Source organism: Ptychodera flava, chromosome 11 (assembly GCF_041260155.1).
Source record: "Ptychodera flava strain L36383 chromosome 11, AS_Pfla_20210202, whole genome shotgun sequence".
In the NCBI taxonomy this organism is placed as follows: Eukaryota; Metazoa; Hemichordata; class Enteropneusta; family Ptychoderidae; genus Ptychodera; species Ptychodera flava.
Window position 1 is genome coordinate 37,358,027 of NC_091938.1, and position 8,989 is coordinate 37,367,015.

Here is an 8,989-nt window from a genome sequence, read left to right on the forward strand (position 1 = left end):
AGGTTATCTCATTCCGGGTCATGAGCGTAGCCACAGGAAACCCGACTGCCATCCACGTGCTGTCTCTAGAGAAAACGTGTAAGCATTATACAAATGTTACAGTAGTGTAAGAGTAGGCATACAAAAGTTACAAGAGTGAGACTTTTAGATATTATTCCCTAATATTTTTCTTCGTTCAGCGAGGGAAAATACGAGTGACGTAATGACCGTGTCACCACGAGTCGAAGACGAGTGGTGACACGGTCATTACGTCACGAGTATTTCCGAGCTGAACGAAGAAAAATATTAGGGAATAATATACTTATCACATGCACAAGCCAAGAATTCGTTATTTTTTGCAAAATAAATAAGTTTTCCATGACGATTCCGCGTTTAAACTTTTGAACTACTTTAGGAATAAATATCAGTACGCCGCGCACAAGTCGTCCGTCGTGTGCGTTAGCGCTCACGTTCGTTCGTGTGTGGAGCAAATGACAGCTCTCGGTCTACACGTAGGCTACCTTCCGCAAAGTTATACTCTATTTCAAAGATAGTGTAGTCCTAGAAATTTATCACAGACGAAGATACGCTATTTTTCGGGAACAAATATCGACTGAATCTCGACGGCGCAAACACCACAGTCGTTTGGAGAGCTATTCAGCGCTGGGACTATTCGCCCCATAGACGAGTGTGCAGAAGCGAGAAATGGGTATTTCTCGCTTCTGCACACTCGTCTATGGGGCGAATAGACCCAGCGCTGAATAGCTCTCCAAACGACTGTGCAAACACTGTAAACGTCGCGCTTGACCCTGTTTGCAATGCGTACGGAACCCACGGTATACGCGACCAGCTTCGAGTTTGTTGTTTCCGCAAATTATTCACGTAATTCCTTCGGAATATACAGGCGGTACACTCTTGTGTTTACATTGTTCGGATTAGTAATGTCGTAGTCTGTGAAAATATCGATTTCATTACATGACTTTGATCGTGGGAGAAACATCGGCCGCCATGTTGTTTGTTTACATATTTACAAGCACACCGAAGATCGACAAAAAAAGGTCCGACGCACCAAAATTGATGACATAGACGCGGGTTGTCGTGACGTAGAACGACCAGAGAATAAATCCCGTATTTTTTGTTCGGAGACGACAAACTTGGCTTGTGCATGTGATAAGTATTAGATATACGTACTGTAACGTGGCAAAGGTTTGCATTAAACTTTTTGAAATAGATTAATAATGACATGTGTGTTTTTGACAAACGTTGATCAAGAAGAGGAAATATACCTTATCATAATTCTTAGATCCTTATTCTGTATCACACAAGACAAAAGCGAATGTCCCCGAAATGGTGTTGATGTCCAGACTTAATAAAGCACCGCACCATCAAAACAATAATGATTTATACATTTATTATTTAGGAATTATTATATACTGGAGTTCTATTTAGTAACAATTACACTCGTAAATAGTCTGTTGCTTATTGATTAATTGCAGTTTGAAAGAACAACTCATAGCAATTAAATGTTTGCGCGACCCTATAAAATGCATAGAAGTTTAATCATAATTGCCTAAAATGCAATTTTTACTTTTAGAAAGACTAGTAAATTACACACAACCATCACTGACAGAAAAAACGCAAAAGAGTGAAGCATATACTACATATAGATAACCTAGCCTACATGTATACATGCAACTTCTTCAAGATAGATCTCCAGTTTCGTGTTACGCAGTTTTTTAACCCATTTTCATACCTCTTTCAGAGGACGTTTGGCAGATTATTTTGCTTTCTATTTCAAAGCTAGTTTATTAAGCAACGGAGCTTGAAAACAATCTTTTAAGCAAGGAGGTTCGCACAATAGAACTCAGTGATACTGGCAATTTTACTGGGGATCAACGTCGAGCACAGTCAACAATTTTTGACTTGGAAACATTGTCTTGTTTCGTACAATGTTTTCAAAGATTATATCAGAGTGGTATTTCGGCGAAATGAACGTATACCTGACATTACCGCGCAGGGGTATGAGATTAATCCTAGAGAGCCTGTCATCCCGATCGCAAAACAATAAAAGAATGTCATGAGTGTAAATGTTGCGCTGAATTTTGATTCCAGGTATTCCACGGTGTATGCTATCTGCTGCGAAGATCAAATTGAACACAATTCCATATGATAGCCAATGTAAGTTATAATTACACGAAGCATTCCCGATATGAAAGTTTGTTTCCAGGAGAGGTAAACCATTTGTAACCACTGTTAATTTAGGATTTGCTTGAAATTAGTATTTTTATTGTTGCTTCTGTTAACCTTTCCAGCTGCCATCAGTTTTAGTTTAACATGCCATTGACATCTCAGAAGTGATGTCATGGAATTTACCCGCCAAACCCACAGCATGCTCACAAACACGTGGGATAGGGTACCCTCTTCCAAAATGACATGAAGCTCAAGCTTTGATAAGATACACATGTGCTTACTATCTGAGTGTTCCATATCATACTAGGTTTTGTTCGATTGCTGTAGGTTAAACAGAACCTTGATTCCGATTCTTGTTTTAACAGGATTCGATTCTTGAATTTACAGGAACAGAAACTCCGAAGTGTTCACCTCAGAAGTTATCGAGTGTGGCGTGTATTACGACAAATAGGTTAGTGTCTATTTGCTCAGGGTATAGTTACAGGCAAACCACGGCGTCCTTGCCGGTGAGTATCAAAGAATTATGTAAAGAAATCAAAGCATTAACAAGATCGACAGATAAAAATCAGTTTCGAAGTGTCTACTAAAATTATACAAGATTGAAATCTTATTATTTCTGTGCAACACAATATATTTGTATTATCACCTTTACGATGAAGTAACCTTAACATCACACACATGCCATGAGGGGCTACTGCCAGGACCTAATGATAATATGGCAATGCACATGTAAAGATGGCGTCGTTTGGCAGATGGCTGTAAGCATGAAAAAAAGCAAATCATCGGAAACCCATGAAATGACATGCCTGAAATGCTTTTTTGAGTTATTAGCCGTCTATCCACTCAAAACAATCTCTTGATTTTTTTCTGAATCTTTTTACAAGGAAATAAGAGGGGGACATAGTGTTTACTAGTTTTCAAAAGGTCTTTGATGCTGTTAATCGTGTAGGTTTAAAATGGTCTTGTCTACAAATTTAAGCACCATGACTTTCTTGGTAATGTACAAGTATTCTATATACTGAAATCTGACCTTAGTGAGCATAAAGGTTGTTATTCATAATTAGTATTCTGGCTTTGTTTCCGTTTCAATTCAGCGATCACTTCTTAGAACACCTCTGTTTTCAATTCTTGTCATATCATATCTATCTTTATCTCATCGCGTGTCTGGTTTACTTCCTATTATCTCCATTTACGACTACGCTGAAATGTTTAGATTAATTGATATTATATCAGATCGCCTCAAAGTCCTAGTTGCTTTAGGCAGAGGGTATCTTGGTGTTTGCGTGGTACTTTGAAATTGGACTCAAACGTGGACAAATGTTTTATCGGTACTTTTACGACTAAATAAAGTTCCGTATGTTGTAATTCCTATATATTCGGATAATGTGATAAAATAAGACCTTTGACTCAAAACACCATGTATTTTGCGCCATTTTGCTCTTCTAGCGCACTGATAGAAAAAGGCAGAATGCTTGGTACGCTCACAACGAAATTCGCTTCGAGAAGGTCAGATCACGTATTGATTCTAGGTCGTTAGCAAAAATACTTTCGTCCGAATTATGAGTCTTGAGTGCATATGTTGACGTAATACGTAACAAATCTTTTTTTTTGTTCTGAAACGACCAGTAAAGAATTTGAATTCACATTAAACTTGTCGAGTTATCTTTTCTAATCTTTTCAATATACCAACGAACCACTTTCTAAATTCTAGCACAATTTTCGACAATTGCCTATTCATTCATCATTAGTTTAAATTGTAACGAATATTTAATCAATGTATTAAGAACAATATCACATGGTCATACTTTATTCGAAAGTATCCGTGAGAAATTTCTCAGTCTAAGTTGTATGCACATTTATGAAAACGCATAGCGAATTACAGTCCATTACATTGGATAGCAATGAGTTCAGTTTTTGCTTTACAGCGTTCAATCCGACCATCATAAACAACAACGCTTCTAATGTACGCTTCTGAATTATTCTTAACAGGACTTAATTGCAACAGTTGCAGGCGAAATACTCGTAGCTTCAAATCAAATCTATTGTCAACGGCTATCATATTAAAATCCATTTCCAACATGAACCAGAAGTCCTTAATTATATTATTGTGTATCTGCCTTACAATGCATATTCACGCCTACCCATCGCAATGCGGGGACAGCTGCCCTCAAGAAAAGTGTATCGATCACGGTATCGGCATTTTTCCACAATATCAATGCTACGACTCCGGAAATGATGCACCAAGGTCAACAAAAGTACCCGCGGTCCCGTCAAGTGGAAACTGTGAGTTGACAAAGTGATGTTTTTAGCATGTGTAAGATTTGTCCTCGTTTATGTTTCAAGTATATTTTGTGAAAGTGCGACAGCAATGATGTCGCTTACGGAGTCACGTGGTCACTGGTACCGAAAATAAATCGGAACAGGCAAGAGAAGGTATCCCGTGAATACAGGCACCCATTGCATTCAACCTACTCATTTAGGTATTCATAAGATGGATAATTTAAAGTTGTCTAGTTCGACATTCAAACATGCTAGATACCATTTGGGCGGAATTGTAGCTCAAAAAAGCTTATATTTAACATCTAACCATCCATCCGTGGGACCGTTTTTATCTATCTGTCTAAAATTATGTGAAATGTATGAACCATGACAGCTGTAGTAAAACTACGATGATCACTGCGATGCGTGACACCTGAGATAAACACGTCATTTGTCTATTAACTGAATAAGTAACTTTACGTTCATAAACATTTTCGTTACAAGATATAAGCATAAAAATCACTCCATGGATAGCCATAACGTTGCTTGTAGTCTTTGGAATCGCTGTCAGTATTCAGAATATGCTTGTCAGAAGAGATCTCAGGAAGTTACGAGTTCAAGTGGAAAGAATCAATACAATTCTTGACGATGAAGCGCAGAGTAAGTATGGTACATTTTCTTTGTGTAAAGTGTTATCTCCTAGTGAAACCAATAAAATTGCTCGTCTATGCATATGGATGCAAGGACGTTCATTCATCCATTTTACAAATACCTATTATCTGTACAAGTGTAATCGATCTGTAAACCAAAAACTCGTGTCATAGTAATGGTATACGGAAGTTTTAATATCGAGACAGTATGCTATCATCATAAGTACAAATTTAAAGTTCGACTCTGGGCAATGTAGAAAGTGAATTCGGGAAATGAAGTGAGGAAGGTTTTAATTTATCGACTAACGAGAAAGATTTTATCCGGAACCAAGTCTACGGTTGTTATCGTGTCATAACAATGTCTAACTTTCCACCTTGATGTCATGTAATCCATTAAAAATAGAGAAGAGAAAAATTTAAAAAAAGTAGTTGCCAGGTACTTCTAAGTCAAGTACGTTTATATTTCAGATTACCGACAGGCTGGTTATGCAGAAGTTAAAATCGGATGTGACGGAAGAACAAGCACGGAAATCATAAGTAATGTGAAAATGTCTTTATTCTACTTTGAATCTTCCGATTAGAGGACCTGAAGCAAACTGATGATTTTGTTTATCGTCCGGCAAAGAAGACATGAAAACCCTGCTTGAAATATAATCATATGTCATATATGTGAAGTGATCATGTGACATTTGAAATTCTTGCTCAAATTGTGCAAGAAACTATTAATATCATTAATGACTTTCTGTTTTTTGAATGCAGAACCTAACGGAGATATGTCACAGTATATGCAAACAGCACAGCCCCAGCCTCCACCAATTCGTCCAGGCTTACACTACGCCAGCCCCAGCGACGCAAAGTCGATAAGAGTCTAGTTTGTGAAAAATCAATTTGGCTGAGTAAAATAACGGTAACAAACGATTGGAAAGCACAAGTGACTCTACGCTATGAAATTACAGGAACATGGAATCTACTGTGTTTCTGTGTCATATAACTTCACCGAACATTCCCGCCACCGCGACAAGGATCCCCGATGTGAAACACTTCAGCTCTTTATGGACGATTTTAAGTCACCGTACATCGCAGACATACACAGTGTTTTCCTTTTGAATAAAATATTAAGAAAGAAAAGTCGAAAAAATTGCTGATGTTGACTCATGATGAAAAATGTAATTTGGAGACAAACGGCTATTTTAGGTTTTTGTAGGTGTACAGGCTTGGAAAGTGATCCATCCTAAGTTCATTACATTAGTCTAGAGACTGTAAGTTAGACATCCACCACCAATTACAAATAGAGCAACTCTGTTTATAAGACATTTTCATTCGAACACTAGATATGGCCATTTCACGTGACACATTGGGCATCTATCCTAAATGTATTTCAAGCTTATGCATATGTACGATTGTTTATGTATATTAAGCACTGAAGAGAGGTTTATCCTCATGGCTATACAGAAAGGTTACCGAGAATAATTGATCTTCAGATATGAAGAGTGTGCTGTCAGAACCAGTACAAGCATTTTGTAAAAAATATCAAGCAGTTAGTTAGATGCTTTTTATTCTTAATCCCGATTTTTGTCACCTGACAAATAAAATACAAAAACGCTCAGTTTAGGAACACTTCATTGAAATTAAACAATACAGCGAGTAAGCAGATCTTGGATTTACCCAATCATTTCACAGAACATCTGCGTCACGCTCTGTAATGGTATTTAATTGATACTAAATAGAGACACTGTTATGACTTCCGACAGATGAGAGAGCCATTTAGACACTCGATGTCCCCCATGCCAGGTGTTTACGTGGTGACTAACATTCACTGTTACACATACTCTAAACTCTAATTGACCTCACATCTCAGGCCAGCGGCCACACCCTTGTACAAAATATCTGCGGTGTTGCAGGATTGCACTGCCATGTGTGCAGTCAAGAAGTTACGATTCATCCAGAGAAACTTATTTAATAGAAAGCTCTTGGTGAAGAATAAGAGCCCATATCTCCCTAAGCAACAAAGAACGTTATATTCTTTACCCTACTCCGGCTTCTAGTATATTTAGCTATACAGATCGAATAGTTGAGGGCGTCTAGCTTGCTGAATTTAGCTGATTTTAGTATCGTGTATACTCAATGTTGACCTCTGACCTGTTTTTCACAAAATGATATGTCCTTCAGAAGTATTTCTCGAATGAAAGCCGGAAACTCGTTCAATGCTTTTATATGTTCTTTTTCTTGGAGGTGGGTACCAAAAATATGTGATTGGCATGATCGCTGTCCTTACTATGTAGTACTTGAATCTGATTGAACGTTCCGCAACGAGCCGAATCACAAAATATGGAATTGCGGTGGCTTAATGAGACCACAGGAATATTTTTTCAATTTCATATACCTGTAATTTTTGTAATTTGTCCTGTAATGTCTGTTTTATAAAAAATTGTTTATGCCTTTATTTTTCTCAAACCTGTAGTGAATAATTTTAGTTTTGTGACCTTGGAGCTAAAGACCCAGTCTGACATCGATCTGTTGTTGTAGATTCAAAATCACAAAAATGAAAAAAATACAGAGTCGTGACATAAAATCAAAATTACTGGTATGAAAAGAACTTACAGGATGAAATAAAAAAATACTCGTGTGACCCCGTTAAGCCACCGAACAGAAAAGACTTACATCTATTAAATCGATGTTTAAAAGCGATCAAGTGATCCAGTCGAGCCGATACTGCGGCCTTTAAATGACAAAATATCTGTCACATGCCATTAGCTATCTTAAGAAATTACCGCTCTCTGTGTCGACCAACAACCCTGCGTGACCATGTTTCGTCTTATATTGAATTTATAGTAATTGAAAATACAGCTAACAACTCATACATATGAAAGAATATCATTTTTGCTACAAATTATTGACATGTTTGACAAAAAATTATCATATTTGCATTTGCATGGCGATTTGACCTAGTTCAGCTGCGGAAGTCGCCTTGCCCAACGTCGTCGCTATGGCGATCGAAAATCTATTGAAAACGTTGCATTTAGTTGATAGCGGGCGCTACCGTTCTATTTCCTGGAAAAACCTGAGGGCTTTCTGAGACTCGGAAATGCGGTGATGGTTTGTGTATTCTGAAGTAGTGCGAGTGGGATGAGCGAATTCCATTTACCGTGGATCATACTGGATTGCCTTGATTTCCCTCTATTTTGCATTTTTAGCGTAAATTTTAAAGCTTTGTGACATCACGCCGATTATTTACAATTTTGCGGTCTAAGTTATGGATCATAAAGTACTACGTCACAAATGTGCAGTCAAGCTTTTTAAATTGATACTAATTCAATCGAGCTTCCAATCATTTGACTGATTTTAAATAAGAATCGAGGTTTGAAACTGTTGCCTGCCGCTATCGAAATACTTTTGTTGTTACTTTTTGGTGTTTTCTTGTTGTTATTGAATTTTAGCACGTTTGCAATGTGTCAGACAGTCAAACGTTGATTTTCCATCAAAATGTCAAATAACCCGAAGGATTAAATGGAATAGATATGTGTCGGGTTATTTAGTGTTTAATGTTTTTTATTGTACGACTTTTCAACAATGATCAATGGCTAGAAAAGTCCGACCAATATCAACAAAGTATGTTTCACTAACAATGATTCAACTTTTTCATTCGAATTTCTGAAGGTTCCAAGACAAGTATTAAACCCTTCCAATTAATGAACTCTCTGCAGAAAATTAAACTCGTAACCCCATCAAAATATATATTTTCTGAAAGCCTAGATATTGGCAAATACTGTGTTTTGTATTATTTAACAGTTGCTTACATAAGGACCACTTGACAGTCAATTTCAATAACCTCATAAACATCGGGTTTTTCGTTTCCCTGCATCAACGCTGCACTGAGTATTTCAAGTCGAAATTTGCCAAGTTTAAGATCA

At 37.3% G+C, this 8,989-nt stretch overlaps 1 long non-coding RNA gene across 1 annotated transcript; it reads left to right on the top strand.

Annotated features, from left to right (window-relative positions):
* The first annotated feature begins 3,957 nt into the window (after positions 1-3,957).
* LOC139143145 (uncharacterized) lies at positions 3,958-5,933 on the top strand. Its single transcript, XR_011554547.1, has 4 exons — positions 3,958-4,452; positions 4,933-5,088; positions 5,547-5,615; positions 5,838-5,933. It is a non-coding gene; the product is annotated as an uncharacterized lncRNA (long non-coding RNA).
* The last annotated feature ends 3,056 nt before the right edge of the window (positions 5,934-8,989 follow it).